The following is a 19,797-nucleotide window of genomic DNA, read 5'->3' on the forward strand; positions in this document are numbered from 1 at the left end:
CAAATAAATAAAATCTAAAAAAAAAAAAAGGAACAAGCAGCTCATAACTCAATCTCGCGAGTGCTTTTCATTATGAGAAGGATCATACCTCCTTAGGCAGCATAAGTGCTTTATGCATCCTTCCCATTCGGTCAGATTCTTAAAAATTAAAAAACAAAAACAACAACCGCCCCCCCCATCTACTCAAGGGTTGAGCTTTAGTAAAAATCATTTTTATCGCTTCATCAAGGACATTCTCACATGGTGTTTCGTGCAACTGCCTTGCCTTGTGCTAAGGCACCACCAGTACTATTACCCGGCTTTGCTTTTGGACCATCAATGCAAATATCACTGGAAAAAAGATAAATAGCATCTTAACATTTTCTATTTTGAAAACAGTTATGACCTCTCAGCTCCCCTGAAAGGGTTGAAGGATCCCCAAAGGTGAGCTGGCCACATTTTAAGAACTGCTCTCAGGGGCGCCTGGGTCGCTCAGTTAAGCATCTGCCTTCAGCTCAGGTCATGATCCCAGAGCCCTGGGATCGAGCCCCAATCGGGCTCCCTGCTCAGTGCAGAGTCTGCTTCTCCCTCCCTGTCTGCCCCTCCACCCCCTGATGGTGCTCTCTCTCGCTCACTCTCTCAAATAAATAAAATCTTAAAAAAACAAAACAAAAAACCTCTGCTTTCCTAGATTATACCACTGGTTCAAGGTGGGGGTGGAAACGAACAAAATCCTGTTCATCCCAAGAGTCTCCATTCTGTTAGTTCCTTTAGCTTGAGATACACCACCACCATGACTGTTACAACCCTAAGAAGGGGACGGAAATCAAGGACATAAACTGCCATTTAATTGTTTTAAGATATACTGAGCACTTTTACACTAAACCAGTAATTCTCAATGTGGTTACCTCAGCCGGACTGCGGGTTAAAAATGTAGAGAAGATGGCACTCCCTATCCCACCCAAAAAGACTTGGGGATGAGGGCCCCAAAACAGCTCTTTCCGCAATCTCCAAGGTACTTTTTACGTATCCCGAAGTTAAAGATTGTGCGAACTAGTTCGAATTCACAGTCCAACTTCCAGTTCCAGTTTCCAGTTCCAGGGTCTGGAAATTCAACGTCGTTCATCAGGAAGCAGCCCTCCCCGCCCCCGCCATTTCCCCTCCCTCTAGATGGGAAAATCTTTGAAAGTAAAACTTCGTTTCTCTAGGGTTTTGAGCTGCGGTGGGAGGTGTCTAAAAGAGTGTAGAAGGCTAGGCTACAATCTGCAACAGGAAAGCACTTGTTCTGAGGTGGTACAACTGTTTCCCAATTTCCATCTGGAAAACGCGATTGGGCTAATTGACTTCCAAGACTCTTCTCAGCTCTACCTTTTTCTGAGCTGAGAACGTCCAAAAAAAGTGAGCAGAGGTATGTCCAGTCATTAACAGTCTGGGGGAATCCCGTGTCTGACGGGAGAGGAAATCAAGGCAACTCGCAGAAAGGAGGGAAAGCAGGTGGATCAACGACATCACTCCTTTCCAGTAGGTGACGAGAATCTAGAAAAAATAGTCCCTGGGATAAACATGGCGCCCACCGCGGCAGGATATAATCATCAGAAAATAAAGGTTTTCCGCCCCATCCCATCTTATAAATCACGGCGCCAACCCAAAGAAATTTTAGAGCCAAGGGAGGAGACTTTGTAAACTAGCTGCAGTGCACTAAGGCTTAGGATGTACTATTGGACCAAGCAGAGATTACATAACACAACGGAGCGGCACAGCGATCACTCATTTTCCTCCTCGCGCTCAAAAAGAGCGCCCCACTCCTTCGCCGGCGGGGGCGCGGCGGGAGAACCGAGCGCTACCCCCCCGGGACGTCACCTCGGCGCGGCCTCGCCCCCTCGCCCGCCCCTCCCGCCGCGCCCCGCTGTCTCACAGCCGCCCGCGCCCCCGCCCCCTTCCCCGCAGGCCGCCGCCCGCGCCCGCGCCCGCCCACTCCTCCGAGACGCCTCGCGCCGGGCGTGCGTGTGGACGTCGGGTGTGTGCGGGGCCGTGGGGCGCGAGTGCGCGCGCGCGCGCCGCGGCGGACGCCGGGGGGCGGGGGCGACCGGCAGGCAAGCAGGGGCCACCCGGCCCGGCCCGCTGCGCGGCTCCCGGGGCTCCCGGGGCTCCCGGGGCGCACGCACTCACACTCGCGCTCACGCGCCGCACCCCACTCCCGCCGCCGCCGCGAGCCGCGCCGCCACTCGCGGGGGAAGGGGGCGCGCGCCACCGGGCCCCCGCCCCCACCCCTCGCGCACCCGCCCCATCCCCCTCTCATTGTCTCGCTTCGGAGCGCCTCGCCGAGCGAAAAGATAACGGAACCCCCGGGAGAAGGGGGTGGGGAGAGAGAAGGCTCGCCCGCTCGCTCACTCACCTCCCGTGGTCGTCGCCGCCGGTAGTCTGACCCGAAGAAGGCGCCGTCGCCTTAAAGGGACCTTGCACCCGGCGCCGGGAGAAGGGGGTGGGAGCAGGGGAGGGGACGGGGGCTTGGGGGAGACGGCTGAGAGGGAACCGTTGAGAGCTCGTCTCCCCGAGGGTGAAAGGAAACCTCCCTCGGGTTCGAGTGATTTGGGGTGGATTTTTTTCCCGAGGGGGGCGGGGGGGGCCCCCGAGGGAGGGGGGTGGGGGGGCCAAGGAATGCGGCTCCGTGTACGGGAGCTGGCGCGGGGGAGAGAGACTCCGACTCCCCCCACCGACCCTCTCGCCCCGCGGAGTGATACGTTTCGTCACTTCCGCCCTCCCCCTCTCATGGCCTTTCAATTGGTTGGAGTGTGTGGCACGTCATGGGCTCATCCTAACCCCTGCCCGGGCTTCTTTTCTAGTCAAGTTTGTCTGGGCCTGCAAATAAATAAATAAATAAAAACATTTTTTTTTTTTTTAATGAAATAAAGAATAATTAGTTTCAGAAGCAACATCTAAATTTTGGTGAGAAAAATGGGATTTCCAAAGAAAATATTGCCCAATTCACTTGCCTGGACTTTCCAAGGAAATTTTGGGAATCTCCCCACTTTCCACTCAAGGCTTGTACCTAACCAAGAAGGGAACCTCATGCCACAAGCCAGATGGTGAGGCCCAATGGCACCAACAACTGTCATTGGAACAAAGGCAGCAAAATGGCACATAGTCTTCCTCAGAAGACATTCAGCCAAGTAGTCTTATGGCAGTAACCTTAAGTGAAGAACTTTTAAAAGCCATTTTTACTCTGAACGCTTCTGGATTCTGGAAAGAAATCACATATATTGCTTATCAAAGTGATTCATGTATGGAAACTGCTTTGAAGCCATTGTCAATAGACTCAGCAGAGATCCTCAATTCTAAGAAACTGTAGATTCCACATCTGTGCTTTTTGCTCCAATCAAGGCTGAGATGGATAGGCCCAAAGAAATTGATGGGTCCATTCCAGACCATCCACCTGTAATTTTTCCCCAAACAAAAAGTAACCTCTTTTCCAGGTGGCTAAGAAATTTTGTTCTTTACTTCTAGAGTTGATGATAATATTGTAATATTTTCCTTGGATATGTGAGTATATTGTTGCTTTCTAAGCAATACACATATATTTGCTCCAAACCAAATGTAAATCAAAGTACTTAGTGCATGACTGGGGAGATTCAGAACCATATTTATTCATTTTTTTATATATGTACACTCCATTCAAACCACCAGACTGAAAATAGGCCATGGAAGTAGGCATTACAAATTGTGCACCCATGCACATGTGTATACATGATGCCATCGATTTTCTTTCCACTTCATCTCATTTCATACCAAGAACATGTGAAAGGTTTCAACTTGTCATTTTTAGCAAGAACTTTATTATCTGGATTGAAAAAAATTACTAATCCTTCTGAAAAGTACTTCTGAAGCCTTTCCAGACCTGATCTGGAAAAGCCCATGATGGGATTATGGAATCAAGCACCACAAGACAAATTCTACACGAAACTCAAATCCTATTCTATGCTTTCCTGCAATAATTATAATTCACTATAGTGTTATCTGTCTCTGAAATATTCTTGTTGAAATGTATTTTGCCATACTGAAAGTGCCAGTTTATCCTCTCTGCCAATGAGGTCTAGTCCAGCTGACAGTACTGTGCACTGTTGACCAGTAACCATTAGCATACCATACTGAATATGTGTCATGCATCCATTCACTTATTCACCACAGTTTTATTGAGTACTTTGCTATATGCAAGCACTGGTCTAGGTGCTGGGAGTACAGCAACAAAGAAAGCAAACAAAATTCCTGATTTCATGAAACTTGTCCTCTAGTGGGGAGAGACATACAATATATACATAAACAAATTGTTCCAATATCTATTGTTGAATAACAAATGGCCCCCAAACTTAGTGGCTTAGGACAACAACAATTTTATTATTATCTTTCATGGTTCTGGGAGGTGATTAAGCTAAGCAGTTTTCTTGGAGTCTCATGCAGGGGCTGGGGCTGAAATCATCTCAAAAGGTTCCTCAAATATCTGGAAGTTGGTGATGGTTGTTGGCCAGAACAGCTGACTGTTGGCCTCTCCATATGGCCTGGGCTTCCTCATATCATAGTGGCTGAATTCCAAGATTGAGTGCCTCAAGAGGACTAGGCAGAGTTTATATGGCTTTTTGTGACCTAGCCTCAGAGGTCACAAAGCATCACTTCCACCACACTTAAAGGCTGCCCTCGATTTGAGGCCAGTGGGAAACATTTCTCAGAGGAAGTAGTAGAAATATCACATTGTAAGAAGAATCTGTAGCATGGGAAATCTTGTTGTGGCCATCTTGGAAACTATAATCTACCACACATCATATCAGTAGATATATAGTAGGTGATAATATGATAGGTGCTATGGATGGAGAAAAGGGCAGGAGAGGGCAAACTGGGAGTGTGGTACAGAGGTGGGGATGGGAAAGTCCTTATTTTATGTGGGGTGGTTGGAAAAGGTTTCATTATTAAGGCGACATTTGAGCGCAGACCTGAAGAAAGTGAAGACAACTTCAGAAAGTGAAGTCATTAGAGGATTTTGAGCCCAGGATTGACATGACCTGACATTTTTAAAGGAACACTCTGGCTGCTTTTAGAGAATAACTGGAAGGGGCAAGGAGTATATGCAGGAAGATGACTTAGGAGCCTTTTGCAATAATCCAGGTGAGGTGGTAGTGGCCTGGACCGGGTGGGAACCGTGGAGCTGCTGCTTCCTTCAACTGAGTGAGTTCTGCAGTGTGTTGTTTAGTTCTCTGTGACCTATTTTTCGGTAATTTCATTTGTGTCCTGGAAGACAGGTTTTTGTTTTTTTTTAAGATTTATTTATTTATTTATTAGAGGGGGGAGGGGTGGAGGGAGAGACTCCTGCAGCAGGGACTCCCCGCTGAGCACGGAGCCCCACTCAGCTCTACTCAGGCTCCCTCCCAGGACCCTGAGATCATGACCAGAGCTGAAATCAAGAGTCGGCTGCACAATGGACTGAACCACCCAGGCGTTGTGCTGGGAGACAGTTTTGACCCATAATGGCTAACAAAATGTGGGAGTGACGGTGCCCTGCCTGCCACAAAGAAATAAAAGAAGAACATCATGTTGAATGTTAAAATGGGAGTTTTTTTTGGGTACGGGAGGCACCTTTGAGGAAAGAGTTCAGGAAACTAGGGTAAGGATCAACAATCAGGGAATGGAGCAAGCTCTTTGCATTATAAGAGATGTCCTAACTATGCCACAGCCAGGAAGACTGATCAACTGTTAAATGACTAATTGCTGGAAGAAAGCAGTAGTAGAGACATTTTATAACTTTGGGGGATGTGAAGAGAACTCCACCACCCTGCAACACTAGAGCAACATCTGCAAAAGGACTCTACAGTTAGTGCTCTCCCATTTCCAGAAATGTATTCCCTGTGCTAAAGACGGAATGCGCATATGAATTTGGACAGTGTTGGAACATTTTGCTGTCCTCAGCTGACACACAAGTTTCTAGAGTGAATAGAACTGATAGCTGTGGTCTCTTATACTTGACCCATCTTGATAATGATGGGAAACCAAAGTAGCAGAGCAGATAACCTGGATTGAAACCTTAGAATTCCATTCACATGTGCCCCTACAACATATTAGGGAGGGATCTGAAAGCTAATCTAGTTTGGTATATTGGAAATTGTACCCTAATACTGCTGCTAAAAAGCTACCTCTCCCTGTCTTCAGTAGCCAACTTAGAAAAATTGAATCCTCTCCATATGGGTTTCTAAAAAAGTTCAAAAGTTAATGGAAGTCCCAAGTTGGGCATTTCACAGTTAGGTAGCCGGAGACTGTTTCTTTTCTACAGTTTATGGAAACACTTATTTGCTTCCTTGGCTTATGGTTTCTGCCACAAGTTGAAAATTAGAACCACCTGTAGCTTGGAGAGTGTCAAGGCAGAGAGACAAATGATTTCAACATGTCTTCAAAAGCAGTGATCCATGGGTGCCCCTCTGCCCTTGTTTTGCTAATATTCCAGACCCAACACCCACTGCTCAGGTTCAGTGTGAAGCTGACCCATACTTGTCAGCGTGGGGAGTGGAGAGGATTGTGGGGTCAGTCCAGGCAGAAAGCAGCTTCAATGGGGGACAATGCCAGGTTTCTTTAAAATGAACATCTTGCTCTCTGCAACTTACCCTCAGGGTGGTCCAAACTAGGAACTCAAAGGAAGCTACTCATTCTGCAAGATGTGAGAGCTAGAAAAACAGTGGAGAAATTTTCACCATCAGAACATCTCCCAGCCCCAAAAGATCGACAGCTGATTGCACTGAACCTGGGAGTCAGGAGAAGTCCACACATACGGGTGGGAATATATGCATAATGTGATGGGATATGCCTAACTTCATGGGGAAATCATTGTGACATAAAGGGCAAGTGATCAATGTTTGACCAGCGACAAATAAAAAATGGGGAACCCAGAGGCTGCTGCTAGGTTGTATTTAAAAATATTATGTGCTACCTCCCTATGTTTAGAAGAGCTGAGGACTTTCCTAGGGGCTCAGAAAATTCTCAAGAGGTGAGAAATAACTGGCGGACGTTTTTAGACTGGGTTTCTAAAATAAACGTTGCTGGGGCGCCTGGGTGGCTCAGTCGGTATGCGACTGACTTCAGCTCAGGTCATGATCCCAGGGTCTTGGGATCGAGCCCCACATTGAGCTCCCTGCTCTGCGGGGAGCCTCCTTCTCCCTCTCCCACTCCCCCTGCTTGTCTTCCCTCTCTTGCAGTCTCTCTCTCTCTGCCAAATAAATAAATAAAATCTTAAAAAAAATTACAGGTCTCATCTTTAAAAAAATAATAAAGTAAAATAAAATAAAATAAAATAAACGTTGCTCATTAGCTTTCAGTAAAAAACAACTGAAGGTCTCTGCCTTCCAAATATATTTTGCAAGAAATGGATGAGCAGCAATTTCATCAGGCATCAAGACTTTTCTGTGAGTTGCTGTATGATTTTTTTTTTAAAGATTTTATTTATTGGGGCGCCTGGGTGGCTCAGATGGTTGGGCGTCTGCCTTCGGCTCAGGTCATGATCCCAGGGTCCTGGGATCGAGTCCCACATCGGGCTCCCTGCTCCTTGGGAGCCTGCTTCTCCCTCTGCCTCTCTCTCTCTCTCTCTGTCTCTCATGAATGGATAAATAAAATCTTAAAAAAAAAAAAAAATAAATAAATAAATAAATAAATATTCTTTAAAAAAAAAAAGATTTTATTTATTTATTTGAGAGAGAGAGAGAACGAGAGATAGAAAGCACGAGAGGGAAGAGGGTCAGAGGGAGAAGCAGACTCCCTGCTGAGCAGGAAGCCCGATGTGGGACTCGATCCCGGGACTCCAGGATCATGACCTGAGCCGAAGGCAGTCGCTTAACCAACTGAGCCACCCAGGCGCCCTGCTGTATGATTTCATGGAAGGTAATAATTTATTTATTTATTTATTTTATTTATTTATTTTTTAGAGATATTTTTATTTTATTTGAGGGAGCGAGAATGAGAGATGGAGAGAGAGCACATGAGAGGGGGGAGGGTCAGAGGGAGAAGCAGACTCCCTGCTGAGCAGGGGGCCCGATGTGGGACTCGATCCCGGGACTCCAGGATCATGACCTGAGCCGAAGGCAGTCGCTTAACCAACTGAGCCACCCAGGCGCCCATGGAAGGTAATAATTTAGTTAAACTTTGAATTAAATTAGTATTATTTAAGAGACACCCAGAAGCAAAGCTACATTTGTTTCATCTGGGTTGTTGCTACGGAGTTGAGCAGGTATGATTATCAAGTAATTAAACTGATTCCATAAAACTTCGTGGAAAAATTAATTGGATTACTTTATAGACACATTTGTTATGTGGTTTGTTCACTATAATAGATTGCAAAGTACAATTTAATAAAAATTTCCTATTTTTCTCTAGGATACATTCTTTTCTAATTTAGCAGTGTTTGTATTTTATTATAGTCATGAATAATTTCCAGAACACAATTGCAGACATTAAGCAACTTGATTCATTCTTCTGAAGGACAAGAGGATTAACATCATTGTTTTACAAAGAGGAGATTCAGGCTCCAGAATTTAGTTTTAAAGGTTTCTGGTGTAGTTAGGTGATCACATCCTTTGGGGTGTCTTCTTATTGTTGAGTATTTACAGTAGGAGTTAGAGGTAGCAAGAGGGCCATCTCCTAAGACAGCCAGAGATTTTTTTTTTTTTAAGATTTTACTTACTTATTTGACAAAGAAAGACAGCGAGAGAGGGAACACATGCAGGGGGAGTGGGAGAGGGAGAAGCAGGCTTTCCCACTGAGCAGGGAGGCCCGATGTGGGGCTCGATGCCAGGACCCTGGGACCATGACCTGAGCCGATGTGGGGCTCGATCCCAGGACCCTGGGATCATGACCTGAGCTGAAGGCAGACGCTTAACGACTTAGCCACCCAGGCGCCCCCAGAGATTCATTTTTAATGTCTTTTGTATCGCCTGAGACATAAAGTTAGTTTAATGTCTTTTGTACCGCCTGAGGACACACTGAAATGTGAAAGTGCCAAGATTCACCAATTTAAAATAATTTTATGGGAGCAAAATGATTTAGCCTTCATTCATCCAGGAAATTGTTCGCATTTCTACCCTTGGGTGTAAATGCATTGGTGTGGGGGCGCCTGGGTGGCTCAGTCATTAAGCGTCTGCCTTCAGCTCAGGTCACGATCCCAGGGTCCTGGGATTGAGCCCCACATCGAGCCCCGCATCGAGCCCCGCATCGAGCCCGCATCGATCGAGCCCCCGCATGGGCTCCCTTCTCAGTGAGAAGCCTGCTTCTCCCTTTCCCACTCCCCCCCGCTTGTGTTTCCCTCTCTCGCTGTGTCTCTCTCTGTCAAATAAATAAAATCTTTACCAATAAAAAAATTTTTAAAAATAAAATCTTTACAAAAAGTAAATAAATAATGCAATTGGTGTGTAAGTCCTTGTGAGTCAGGTGTAATATGAGTTTCTTCTTTCCTATGCACCCTGCTTCCAGGGAGCCTTGGTCTCTGCTTCTCCAATTCAGAGATCTTATTCCTAATCTAGAAAAGTGTATCTTAACCTTTTCTGCATTATGAACCTCTTGAAAATCTTATGAAAGCTATGGATTATCTCCCTACAAAAAATGCACATTGGTACATGGATGTAAAATTTTGCAAATACTTCAGGCTTAAAGCCCATTTGTGTGCTTCTGTACGAAACCCAGGGAAAGAATCTCAGGCCCTGGGTCATTGGACAAGATCCTTCACTCCCTGTCTTTGCAGAGAAGTGATATATTTCTTAGCAATAAAGGTTGTGTTGTCATTGTCCTGGTGAAATCCAGGTATATTAGGCAATGTGGGGCTCGATCCCAGGACTCTGGGATCATGACCTGAGCTGAAGGCAGACACTTAACCAGCTAAGCCACCGAGGTGTCCCTTATTATTAGTTCTTAAGATATACTATACCATAATGTAAGTATTTTATGGAACATGATAAAATTTTACTACATTCATGGATAACAGGCTCCTATTCTGATTCTTTCCCAGATTTCCCACCTTAAAGTATCTCTTCGAAATAGTTTGGATCTTGAGCAAAGGTATCTTTTATAAAATTGCTAGAAGTAATAACTTATTATCTTTAATCAGCCAAATGTTCAGCAAAAGCCTATTATTTCTTCCATATATTAATGAACAAAACAGCATAGAAGGTAACAATATTACCAAGTACAAATGTGTGTGGTCCAGATAATTACAGAATAGAACACATAAAACAATGCTAACTGTGTGAGACAGACAGTATGTTCTGGAAAGAGAAAGGAAAGCTCTGTGCAGGTTCAAGTCTTCAGAGAAAGCTTCTTGAAAGGAGTGGGGCTCAGATCTCATCTTGAAGCATGGTTAGAATATGGATAAATGAGGGAAGGGAAGAAGGCATTTCAAGTGGACAACAGAATGAGCAAGGTACTGATCAAACCTATAAAGGTAAATAAAATATTAGGTTGATTAATATAAAATCTTTGAAGGTTTTTTTGTAGGCAAAAAAAGCAATCTAATATCAGCAATTTTCTGTTTTCGAGTTAATAAAAGTGGCATTTATGGAGTAGTACACTGGAAGTTTCAACTGTATGGGAGTTGAAGGGAGAGAGATAATCTCTCAAGCCCACTCCACTTTGAGCGTGGAACCAAATCAGGGCTCCCTCTCCCAACCCCGAGATCATGACTTGAGCCAAAACCAAGAGTTGGACACTTAAGTGACTGAGCCATGCAGGCGCCCAGCAATGTTTTCTTTTTTACACTGAGTGGTAGGTACATAAGTTCCTTATATTACTTCTTATTTCTTGTGGTTCTTAAATATTTTACAATTATCTCATTAAAATAATTTAAAGAAAAATAAAATAAAATAATTTAAAGGAGAGCAAAAAAGGAAGTTAAGTCTTATCAAATAATTTAAGCAATCCTTTTAGGTTACCTTTAGGTAACACTCATTCTCTTTAGGAAAATACCCTTGGAGACGCCTGGGTGGCTCAGTTGGTTAAGCATCTGCCTTGTCTCAGGTCATGATCCCAGGGTCCTGGGATCGAGTCCCACGTTTGGCTTCTTGCTCAGCAGGAGCCTGCTTCAAGGTCTGCCTGCCTGTCCTCCTACTTGTACTCCCTCTCTCTCTCTCTCTGGCAAATAAATAAATAAGATCTTGAAAGAAAGAAAGAAAAGAAAGAAAGAAAGAAGAAAAAGAAAGAAAGAAAGAGAGAGAGAGAGAGAAGAGAGAGAAAGAGAGAAAGAGAGAAAGAGAGAGAGAAAGAGAGAGAGAAAGAGAGAAAGAAAGAGAGAGAAAGAAGAGAGAAGAAGAAAGAAGAAAGAAAGAAAGAAGAAAGAAAGAAAGAAAGAAAGAAAGAAAGAAAAGAAAGAAGAAAGAAAGAAAGAAGAAAGAAAGAAAGAAAAAGAAAAAGAAGAAAGAGAGAAAAATAACACTGGGTTTTCTCAGTATTCTCACATCTTCACTTTTTTCTCCAGTTTTCCCCCAAATGGTTTAGGGGGCAAGCACAGCTTATGCAATTGTATGACAAAGGAGATAATCCAAGAGACCCCTAAATGCAATGTGGACTGTTCTGGCCTTTGGGACGTTGTCCCTTCCCCACCAGACCACTGCTTGTCCTGCTGGTATTGGCAGCTGAAAGATATAGTTCCAGACCATGTGGATAACTTGTGAGCTGGCCTTTGGTTGCTCAGGCCTCATGACTGTCTCTCAGCCTCCCTCAGCTCTCTGGCTCTACAGATCCTACAAATTACAGTCTGTCTCTGAGGCCCATTAGGCTTGGCCCTCGTTGGTGGAGGCAGGTGATCCACCCTGCAGGCTTCACTACTGTGTCACCTTGCTCTAGTTTGCTAAGGTCACCCCTCCAACAAGTTCCTCAGCCAGATACCGTGGCCCTCGTTGACAGCCTCCCCGGAAAGCCAGACCCCAGGGCCTTTGGTCCGAGTACCCTTTTACCTGATGTGTTATGCCGGAGGGAGATACAGAGCACCCAAAGGGAGCAAGTCCTGCTATTCCCTCCAATCACATGATGTACCTTGTCATTTCTATTTGAGAGAGAGAGAGAGAACATGAGCGGGGGGTGGGGGGGGAGAGAAACAGACTCCTTTGCTGAGCAGGGAGCCCCATGTGGGGCTCCATCCCAGGACCCTGGGATCACGACCTGAGCCGAAGGCAGACACTGAACTGACTGAGCCACCCAGGCGCCCATCTCTTCATCTCCAGACAGAAATCTGGAAAGGAGACATCGAGACATCTGAGAGTTTTCCTTCCCCCTTATTCTCTCTTCCACTCTTTCTTCCCATTTCCCCCAGGACCAACAAACATGGGCTTCCTGCCTTCCTCCACTCTGTGTCCTTCTACCTCTGAGCAGCAGACATCGCGGCCTAGCAGTCATACCCTTTGGGAGAGAAGTTCCTGAGTTAAGTCCTCCAAGCTGGTATCTTCAGGGAGTCAAACACTTTTTTTTTTTTTTAATCTTGAAAGGAATTTAGGAAATCTTTCAAGCCACTAACCTGGCTTAGAAACTTCTTGTCTTGCTATAAAGTTCTATTTTGGATGTCAGAAGCTGAATATCTCAGTATTTCCCCCCCTTCCTTCTCTAACAAATCCTTATCTTCCTCAAGCAGATGGATGCCAAGGGCCAACTAAGGATAAAGTCATTTATTCATAAAGGAACAAAGAAAGTACACTGTTTCTCAAAATAATACTTTTCTAATTGCACTAAAATTCTCCCCATCCCGTTCCGCTCCTTCATAGATCTCCAACAATTGCCCCATGACAGATCAAATTCCAAGATTTATTGCCAGGGGTGATGCTCAAAATGTTGAACAACCAGCTGAATAGCATCGCTGACCCATGATGAACACATAGAGGAAAGAGAACAAGTTAAGTCAGTTCCCAGTGTTTGCTCTTCCTCTCTCCCAAGGCACATGTGTGTAGGGCTTGGAGAATGTTTTACCCAGGGGCTCTTCTTCTTCAGCCGGTGTTTGGAATGACCCCCTCCTGCCTGGTAGGCAAGATCTGTGGAGTGTGCCTGGTGCCAGTTAACAAGGCATGACTTTAAGGAACATAAATATCTCATTGATGTCACAACTGCCTTTTAGGCAGGAGGTCTCTGGGGGAAAATGTTCAGGTTCAATATTCAGGAAGTCAGCGAGGAAAAGTGAAAGGAGAGCCTGGTGGTATTTGAAGAATCATGCCAAACACTAGCCAGCACCTCACTTAACCCTATCTAAGCTTAATGTCTTCAACTGTGAAACAAGGTTAAAGAGAATTTACTGCCCTAATGCATGTAAGATGCTTAGTACAGAAAAGTGTTGAGTGAATGTCAGCTATTAATGTAAACCTGAGAAATGTTTATTATTACAATTATTTTATTATTGTTGTTACTGGGCCAGCGTCTCACTATTTACTATGAAGAGTATTTCCTGGCCATCAGCGCCCTTAGCCACACATACCTGTGGGACTTCTTTTTTTTTTTTTAAAGATGTATTTATTTATTTTGAGAAAGTGAGAATGAGAGAGAGAGAGTACATGAGAGTGGGGAGGGTTAGAGGGAGAAGCAGGCCCCTCTGAGAGCAGGGAGCCTGATGAGGGACTCAGTCCCGGGACTCCAGGATCATGACCTCAGCCGAAGGCAGTTGCTCAACGAACTGAGCCACCCAGGCGCCCACCTGTGGGACTTCTGATACAAATATCGAATTAAAGAAAATGGCAGGAATGAATGAATGAATGAATGAATGAATGAATGGAGACTGGGTATCGCCAGCAACAGGGTAGTAAAGAGAAAACTCAGTCACAGACCACGCCCCTGTTTGGCATAAAAGAGAGCTTCCCCTATACTGAGAAGGAACAAAATCAAATCAAGCACTACTGCCTTTCATATTATCTATACAGGTATAAAACTTTTAAAATGAGCAATAAGGGAAAAAATACATATTTTAAAATAATATAAACTAAAATAAACTAGATAAGGGGAATATTTGATGACATAATATCAGGGTCTTCAGACACATTTGGAATGTGGCCATAAGCCCGGGTCACAGGATAGAAGAGGGGAAAAAAGGGAGCTTGGCAGAACTGCCTTCATATTTTAAGTTATAGCTTTCTTTACTGAAATAATAGCTTTAAGGAGATAAATTATTCACAAATCATTAATAGCAGATGCTGAGATGGGAAGATAATAAGCAAGAAAGATAATTAAAGCCTGTGTTCTTTAAAATGAAGTATAGAGGCATAAATTGGATGACTTTTCAAAGCTTTCCAATCTAATCATCCTAAAATGATTGTCTAGTGCTGAGGTTTTCAAACATTTTTCGACATTTCGACCTGGTACATGCAAACACACACAATTTCCACCTGGTACATGCAAACACATACAATACAGGTTTCTTTCTTTTTTTTTTTTTAAAGATTTTATTTATTTATTTGACAAAGAGAGACACAGCGAGAGAGAGAACACGAGCAGGGGAAGTGGGAGAGGGAGAAGCAGGCTTCCCGCTGAGCGGAGAGCCCGATGTGGGGCTCGATCCCAGAACCCTGGGATCATGACCTGAGCCGAAGACAGACGCTTAAGGACTGAGCCACCCAGGTGCCCTGATACAGGTTTCATAAAAGAATACTGATCCTTACTATGTAATACTTTTTCTTTCCTTCCTTCCTTCCTCCCTCCCTCAGTCTCTCCCTCCCTAATATTCTTCTCAAACCGATTTGCCACTCACAGTTTGAAAAATACAGGTCTAGTGGGTTTTCCTAAATATTTCTGTAGGTTGTTTACTCACCAGAATTCAGCGAACTGCCCCAAAGGGCAGTTTCAAGGTTGGACTTTTGTCTCTAGGATTTAAGAAGTCATTCCCAGGGCACCTTGGTTCCCCTATAGGACAAACATGAGAATCAATAGAACGAACGAACTGCAAAGTCTAAAGACAAGAACCATTTGTCTAGTGGAATCTATTTTATATTATTTATTAATTTTTTTACAAAAACCTCCATCTTAAATATTTAGCACCACAGTGCACCTTTTACAACTAACCCAACACACAACTCTGGCTCGGGAGCCCAGCTATTCATTTCCATGCAAGAGAAACCTCTCTCCCAAAGCCAGGCTCCCGCGGGTCCCGCTAGCGCCCCAGCCCTTCTCCGGCCTCGGGTTAACTTTTCCCTCCAGTTTGGTGGAAGGTTACCTTAGAAGAAAATAGTCCCCACCGTCTAAAAACTTTTCAGGGGGAAAGAAGGCGTTGGACGTGCGAGCGGGTGGGCTGCGCGGGCAGGGGCCGCGGAGCCGGGACGGCCGGCGGGGCGGGGCGGGGCGGGGCGGGCTGGCGGCGCCAGGCGGCGGGCGGCTGGGGCGGGCCGGCGGGGAGGGGAAAAGAAAACCTGAAGTCCCAGGCGGGATAGCGTCGGCCTGCGCGCCTCTAGTGAGCGCCCGCCGCCCGGGAGGGGGCGCTGGCGGTCGGGGAGCTGAGGAGGGGGCCGAGGTCTCCCTGCCCCACCCCCCCACCCCCGGGGGAGGTTTAGTCTCCGGTCGCCTAGAGCCGCCTTTTATTGATAATTTCTTTTTGTCGTCGTCATCTCTCGGCCTCAGACTGCATAAAGGGAGCCATATTGAGAGTGCAGAAAATGAGGTGACCTGGAGAAAAAATTTAAAATGTGATTTAAAAAATAGAGTTTTTCCTACTTCCTTTTTCTCTCAAATTACTTTACATGTAAGTTACATTTGGAAAGGCCGCAAGGTCAGGCTTTCCAAGGCTGTCTTCTGCCCTCACCTGACACTTAACATAAGATTTTGGTGTGATGGTAATTTTGCCAAATGGAGGTCGACTCCCCCAAACATCACCCTGGTAAGTAATGAACATTTCCATGGGTGAAGACTTAGTTTTGCTTTACTTCTTCTAATACATGTCTCTTCTTTGAGTGGGTAAGAGTATACCTAGGTCAGCCCTGGTTAATTCAGATTGTTTTTTAAAAATTCCTCGGCTAGGGGCACCTGGGTGGCTCAGTCGGTTAAGCATCTGTGTTCGGCTCAGGTCATGATCCCAGGGTCCTGGGATTGAGTCCTGCGTGAGGCACCTTGCTCGGCGGGGAGTCGGCTTCTCCCTCTGCCTGCAGCTCCTCCTGCTTGTGCTCTCTCTCTGACCAAAAAAAAAAAAAAAAAAAATCTCTATGGTAGGTAATTTCCCTAGTTTCTTATTCAGATTTAGGGAATTTTGCTTTATTGCCCCATGCATTTTAAGTGTCTGGCCATGCTATTCTTAGTGTAGATAGAAAACAGCCTGTCTCTTTCTCTCCCTCTCTCTCGTTTGGCACTGTCAACAAACATTTGGGGAGTACTTAGTTCAGGAGGCTGCTGGGTACCACAAATTAAGCAATCTGACATACCTGTTAATTTCATTAGAAATAGCATTTGGGGGAGTGCCTGGGTGGCTCAGTCGGTTAAGTGTCTACCTTCGGCTCAGGTCATGATCCCAGGGTCCTGGGATTGAGTCCTGTGTCAGGCTCCTTGCTCAGTGGGAAGCCTGCTTCTCCCTCTCCCTCTGCTCCTCCCCCTGCTTGTGCTGGCTCGCTCTCTCTCATTCTCTCACTCTCTCTCGGAAATAAATAAATAAAATTTTTTTAAAAAGCTAAAAAGTAGAATTTAGTGTCGCCTTGGTGGCTCAGTCGATTAAGCGTCCGACTCCCAATTTGGGCTCAGGTCATGATCTCGGGGTCATGAGATCAAGCCCCGTGAGGGCTCCATGCTGGGCAGGGAGTCTGCTGGAGATTCTCTTTCCCTCTGCCCCTCCTCACACACGTGCTCTCTCTCTTTCTCTCAAATAAATAAATAAATCTTAAAAAAATATGGCATTTAGGATTTCATTTACATATAGTCTATATCTTGTTATATATCAGAAATATTTGTGAAACGTAAACTCCCAAAATGTAGGGAATTCTTCAGTGAGATGGAGTTAATCTCCTTGTAGCATTGTGCATTTTAAAAGGTCTAGGATGTAATAGGGACTCATTAAATGGCAGGTACTAGAATTGTTTATCTTGATACCCTCCACAGTGCTTTGTACGGGGCAATCAATAAGTATTGGTTGAATGAATTAGCATGCCATGTCCCATACTATACACAGGGAAATACTAAGATAGGAGCCCTCTAGCACAATGACTCCATTTCATCACTGAAGCTTAGTATGAAGGTATCCATCCTGCAGCCTTTTTACCAGATGCAGGCTCTCTTGACCTTGGAATGTGGACCACTTCAAATTTTCAGGGGGAAAGAAGCATGCCTAATTAACTAGTAGGGCCTAACCTCTTGTCAGGATGGAACTTAAGAAGTTTGTTTAAATATACGGAAAAGCTAAGCTCACTCGACACAGATTGGTGGGGGGGAGGTTTCTACACATTATTCAAGTTATTCATGTCAAAAGCGATTAGTGGGCCCTGGTTTCCATTATTACGTCACTCATTAGGAGAGTGAGAGCTGGGAGCTGTGCAAGTCACATGATTCAGTGAAGGAATTAACTGAATTTTCTTTGTGTTTCTGCCCTTAGCCATATTCAGTTTTTAGTATATTTGGAAAAGGTGAAAACAGAACATGGAGATCGAGTTACTTTAATGCTGTCAGACTGCTAAGTGGTGGAAACTTGTTGAAGAGATTTACCGAGCTGTTTCCTTAGATTAAAGACTTCAGTGAATTAATTAAGAAGGTTCTGAGAGATAAAACATGCCAGACCCCTACTGGCTCATAAAATTGTTCTTCCCTACTGATGTGACGTGACAGCCTAGCACAGTTCACGTAAAGCTGCAGGGGAATAAAACAAGGGCCGTGCTGATGTGTTCAAAGACATGCAAGTGTTCAACTCCATCTGGCCGTGACAATGGAGTCAGCTGGGCCCCATGCTCATTTTCTTCTGCTCAAGCACCTGAGCACAATAGAAGCATAGACTTTGGCAAGGTGCTAGACTATTTGGTGAAAATGAAGTCAGAATTTCAGAGGAGCTTCACAGATTTTGATGAGTAGGTATTATGTTTCATGTTTTAGTCATTGCTTTTGGAATGCACACCTGAAGCTAGCCCTCAGTTATCAAGCCAGATGTGCCACTCAGTTTCCAGAGTGACTGACTGAACTGAAAGTGAACTATGTCTGTAAGGAGACAAATATCCCTGGAATGTTCCAGACAAGTAGATGAATTGCAGAAGTATTCTAAAAATTTTGACCAATGTTTGGGCCTGCTGGTATAGGAAGTACATTCTTTTTCAGGCAACAGTGAAGTCAACATTGCCAAAAGCATCAGCCAACATTGAAGTTGCAAGCCATCAACATTAATATATACCTGTAGTCAGAGACTGAGTATGCTATAGTCAGAGATTTATGCTATGGCTGAATATAACATATTCATTCAACACAGATTTATTAAGTGCTAGACCTTGGAAATGCCTCAGTTCTTATACTCTAACAGTGCTGTTCAATAGGAATATAATTTGAACTATCTATGTAATTTAAAATTTTCCAGTAGCCACATTAAGAAATTTAAAAGAAACCAATAAATTAATTTTAATACTATATTTTATTTCGCCAAATATATCTAAAATATTATTTTGGTATGTGGCCAATTTGGAAATTATTATTATTATTATTATTATTTATTTTTTAAAAGATTTTATTTATTTGAGAAAGAGAGAGTGAGCGAGAGAGAGAGCCCAAGCCAAGGGGAGAGGCACAGGGAGAAACAGACTCCCTGCTGAGCAGGGAGCCCGACACGGGGCTGGATCCCAGGACCCTAGGATCATGGCCTGAGCCGAAGGCAGACGCTTAACCGACTGAGCCATCCAGGTGCCCCAGAAATTATTATTTTTTAATAGTTTATTATTTTGGGGGAATCTGGGTGACTCAGTTAAGCCTTGACTCTTGATTGGGCTCAGGTCATGATCTTAGGGTCATAAGATGGAGCCCCATGCTGGGTGTGGAACCTGCTTGGGATTATCTCTTGCCCTCTCCCTCTACCCCTCCAACCACCCCCAAAAAAAGTTTTTGGTTTTTTTTTAGTAATCTCTACACCCAACGTGTAGAACTCAGGCCCCGTGACCTATTTAGAAATTGTTTTTTTATATGATACATTTATTTTTTTTTTAAAGATTTTATTTATTTTTGACAGAGCACACGCAGGGGGAACAGCAGAGAGAGAGGGAGAAGTAGACTCCCTGCTGAGCAGAGAGCCCGATGCGGGGCTCAATCCCAGGACCCCGAGATCATGACCTGAGCCAAAGGCAGACGCTTAACCATCTGAGCCACCCAGGCGCCCCCTATTTAGAAATTATTAATAAAATAGTTTACATTCTTGGGCGCCTGGGTGGCTCAGTTGGTTAAGCGACTGCCTTTGGCTCAGGTCATGATCCTGGAGTCCCGGGATCGAGTCCCACATTGGGCTCCCCGCTCAGCGGAGAGTCTGCTTCTCCCTCTGACCCTCTTCCCTCTCATGCTCTCTGTCTCTCATTCTCTCTCTCTCAAATAAATAAATAAAATCTTAAAAAAATAAAATAAAATAGTTTACATTCTTTGGAATCCAGCTTTTCTAATTTGGTATTTTACACTTTCAGCACATCTCACAATGTGCTCACCATGTTTCAGCTACTCAAAGCCACACGTGACCAGTAGTTACCATATGGGGCAGCCCAGGTCTAGAGGGATGAGTAAACAGGTAATTTCAGTGAAGTGTAACAGAAGCTATGATGAGACAAGTATAAGGTACAATGAACATAAACAAAGGCTTAGTCCCTTCAGTTTGTCCCCAGATTCCACAATTCTTTGTGCTTCTCTGCGTCCTTC

The 19,797-nt window shown here is 44.6% G+C and overlaps 1 protein-coding gene across 6 annotated transcripts in view; it reads right to left on the minus strand.

Moving 5' to 3' along the window:
* The window catches only part of POGZ (pogo transposable element derived with ZNF domain), a 63,430-nt gene extending 48,139 nt beyond the window's left edge, over positions 1–15,291 (minus strand). For 4 of the 6 annotated variants that reach the window (XM_027608630.2, XM_027608625.2, XM_027608616.2 and 1 more), the window contains exon 1: positions 2,375–2,632. The gene's annotated coding sequence lies outside the window, so the exon portion shown is untranslated. Of the gene's footprint in view, positions 1–1,347; positions 1,516–2,374; positions 2,633–14,767; positions 14,860–15,169 lie in introns of those variants that run through there. The other 2 variants (XM_027608589.2, XM_027608598.2) reach the window with 2 other exon arrangements.
* Between the last annotated feature and the right edge of the window lie 4,506 nt (positions 15,292–19,797).

The sequence above is a fragment of the Zalophus californianus genome, chromosome 4 (genome assembly GCF_009762305.2).
Source record: "Zalophus californianus isolate mZalCal1 chromosome 4, mZalCal1.pri.v2, whole genome shotgun sequence".
Classification (NCBI taxonomy): Eukaryota; Metazoa; Chordata; class Mammalia; order Carnivora; family Otariidae; genus Zalophus; species Zalophus californianus.